This window comes from Oncorhynchus keta, unplaced genomic scaffold (genome assembly GCF_023373465.1).
Source record: "Oncorhynchus keta strain PuntledgeMale-10-30-2019 unplaced genomic scaffold, Oket_V2 Un_contig_13837_pilon_pilon, whole genome shotgun sequence".
Lineage (NCBI taxonomy): Eukaryota > Metazoa > Chordata > Actinopteri > Salmoniformes > Salmonidae > Oncorhynchus > Oncorhynchus keta.
The window spans coordinates 13,736-17,341 of NW_026278389.1; the positions used below are offsets into that span (position 1 = coordinate 13,736).

Genomic DNA, 3,606 nt, shown 5'->3' on the forward strand with positions numbered 1-3,606 from the left:
GGTCTACTATATCATGACCTATTGACCTCTACTATATTATGACCTATTGAGGTCTACTCTATTATGACCTATTGAGGTCTACTATATTATGACCTATTGAGGTCACTCTATCATGACCTATTGACCTCTACTATATTATGACCTATTGAGGTCTACTCTATTATGACCTATTGAGGTCTACTATATTATGACCTATTGAGGTCTACTATATTATGACCTATTGAGGTCTACTCTATCATGACCTATTGACCTCTACTATATTATGACCTATTGAGGTCTACTCTATTATGACCTATTGAGGTCTGCTCTATTATGACCTATTGACCTCTACTATGTTATGACCTATTGAGGTCTACTCTATCATGACCTATTGAGGTCTACTATATTATGACCTATTGAGGTCTGCTCTATCATGACCTATTGACCTCTACTCTATCATGACCTATTGAGGTCTACTATATTATGACCTATTGAGGTCTGCTCTATCATGACCTATTGACCTCTACTATGTTATGACCTATTGACCTCTACTATGTTATGACCTATTGACCTCTACTCTATCTTGACCTATTGAGGTCTGCTCTATCATGACCTATTGAGGTCTACTCTATTATGACCTATTGAGGTCTGCTCTATCATGACCTATTGGCCTCTACTCTATCATGACCTATTGAGGTCTACTCTATTATGACCTATTGAGGTCTGCTCTATCATGACCTATTGAGGTCTGCTCTATCATGACCTATTGAGGTCTGCTCTATCATGACCTATTGAGGTCTACTCTATCATGACCTATTGAGGTCTACTCTATCATGACCTATTGAGGTCTACTCTATCATGACCTATTGAGGTCTACTCTATCATGACATATTGAGGTCTGCTCTATCATGACCTATTGACCTTTACTATATTATGACCTATTGAGGTCTACTCTATCATGACCTATTGAGGTCTGCTCTATCATGACCTATTGACCTCTACTATATTATGACCTATTGAGGTCTACTCTATCATGACCTATTGAGGTCTGCTCTATCATGACCTATTGAGGTCTACTCTATTATGACCTATTGACCTCTACTATATTATGACCTATTGAGGTCTACTATATTATGACCTATTGAGGTCTACTCTATCATGACCTATTGAGGTCTACTCTATCATGACCTATTGAGGTCTACTCTATCATGACCTATTGAGGTCTGTTCTATCATGACCTATTGACCTCTACTATATTATGACCTATTGAGGTCTACTCTACCATGACCTATTGAGGTCTGCTCTATCATGACCTATTGACCTCTACTATATTATGACCTATTGAGGTCTACTATATTATGACCTATTGAGGTCTACTCTATCATGACCTATTGGAGGTCTACTCTATCATGACCTATTGAGGTCTACTCTATCATGACCTATTGAGGTCTACTATATTATGACCTATTGAGGTCTGCTCTATCATGACCTATTGACCTCTACTATATTATGACCTATTGAGGTCTACTCTATCATGACCTATTTGAGGTCTGCTCTATCATGACCTATTGACCCTACTATATTATGACCTATTGAGGTCTACTATGTTATTACCTATTGAGGTCTACTATATTATGACCTATTGAGGTCTACTCTATCATGACCTATTGAGGTCTACTCTATCATGACCTATTGACCTCTACTCTATTATGACCTATTGAGGTCTGCTCTATTATGACCTATTGACCTCTACTATGTTATGACCTATTGAGGTCTGCTCTATCATGACCTATTGACCTCTACTATGTTATGACCTATTGAGGTCTACTCTATCATGACCTATTGACCTCTACTCTATTATGACCTATTGAGGTCTGCTCTATTATGACCTATTGACCTCTACTATGTTATGACCTATTGAGGTCTACTCTATCATGACCTATTGACCTCTACTATGTTATGACCTATTGAGGTCTACTCTATCATGACCTATTGACCTCTACTATGTTATGTCCTATTGACCTCTACTATGTTATGACCTATTGACCTCTACTATGTTATGACCTATTGAGGTCTACTCTATTATGACCTATTGAGGTCTGCTCTATCATGGGCATTAATATGGAGTTGGTCCTCCCTTTGCTGCTATAACAGCCTCCACTCTTCTGGGAAGGCTTTCCACTAGATGTTGGAACATCGCTGCAGGACTTGCTTCCATTCAGCCACAAGAGCATTAGTGAGGTCGGGCACTGATGTCGGGCGTTTAGGCCTGGCTCACAGTTGGCGTTCTAATTCATCCCAAAGGTTTTTGATGGGGTTGAGGTCAGGGCTCTGTGCAGGCCAGTCAAGTTCTTCCACACTGATCTCAACAAGCCTGTACAGAACACAAATATTCCAAAAACATGCATCCTGTTAGCAACAAGGCACTAAATTAAAACTGTGGCAAAGAAATTAACTTTATGTTCTGAAAACAAATTGTTATGTTTGGGGCAAATCCAACACAGCACATCACAGAGTACCACTCTTCATTTTCAAGCATGGTGGTGGCTGCATCATGTAATGGGTATGCTTGTCATCGGCAAGAAACGGAATAGAGCTAAGCTCAGGCAAAGTCCTAAAGGAAAACCTGGTTCAGTGTGGTTTCCAACAGACACTGAGAGACAAATGTACCTTTCAGCAGGACAATAACCTAAAACACAAGGCCAAATATACACTGGAGATGCTTACCAAGATGACATTGCATATTCCTGAGTGGGCTATTTAGATTTGACTTAAACCGTCTTGAAAATCTATGGCAAGACTTGGCTGTCTAGCAATGATCAACAACCAACTTGACAGAGCTTGAAGAACAATAACAAATAACCACATGCAAATATTGTACAATCCAGGTGTGCAAATCTCTTAGAGACTCACCCAGAAAGACTCACAGCTCTTAGAGACTCACCCCAGAAAAGACTCACAGCTCTTAGAGACTAACCCAGAAAGACTCACAGCTCCAGAGACTAACCCAGAAAGACTCACAGCTCTTAGAGACTAACCCAGAAAGACTCACAGCTCATAGAGACTAACCCAGAAAGACTCACAGCTCTTAGAGACTAACCCAGAAAGACTCACAGCTCTTAGAGACTAACCCAGAAAGACTCACAGCTCTTAGAGACTAACCCAGAAAGACTCACAGCTCTTAGAGACTAACCCAGAAAGACTCACAGCTCTTAGAGACTAACCCAGAAAGACACACAGCTCTTAGAGACTAACCCAGAAAGACTCACAGCTCTTAGAGACTAACCCAGAAAGACTCACAGCTCTTAGAGACTAACCCAGAAAGACTCACAGCTCTTAGAGACTAACCCAGAAAGACTCACAGCTCTTGAGACTAACCCAGAAAGACTCACAGCTCTTAGAGACTAACCCAGAAAGACTCACAGCTCTTAGAGACTAACCCAGAAAGACTCACAGCTCTTAGAGACTAACCCAGAAAGACACACAGCTGTAAACACTGCCAAAGGTGATTCTAACTTGTATTGACTCAGGGTTGTGAATAGTTATGTAAATTAAATATTTCTGTATTTCATTTTCAATTAATTAAAAAAAAAAACATGTTTTCACTGTCATTGGTATTCTGTGTAG

At 40.0% G+C, this 3,606-nt stretch overlaps 1 long non-coding RNA gene across 1 annotated transcript; it reads right to left on the bottom strand.

Moving 5' to 3' along the window:
• Nucleotides 1–247: 247 nt before the first annotated feature.
• Nucleotides 248–1,877, bottom strand: LOC127918246 (uncharacterized). Its single transcript, XR_008099545.1, has 5 exons — nt 1,819–1,877; nt 1,694–1,718; nt 1,268–1,317; nt 418–442; nt 248–342 (listed from the first exon to the last, which is right to left on the bottom strand). It is a non-coding gene; the product is annotated as an uncharacterized LOC127918246 (long non-coding RNA).
• Nucleotides 1,878–3,606: the final 1,729 nt, after the last annotated feature.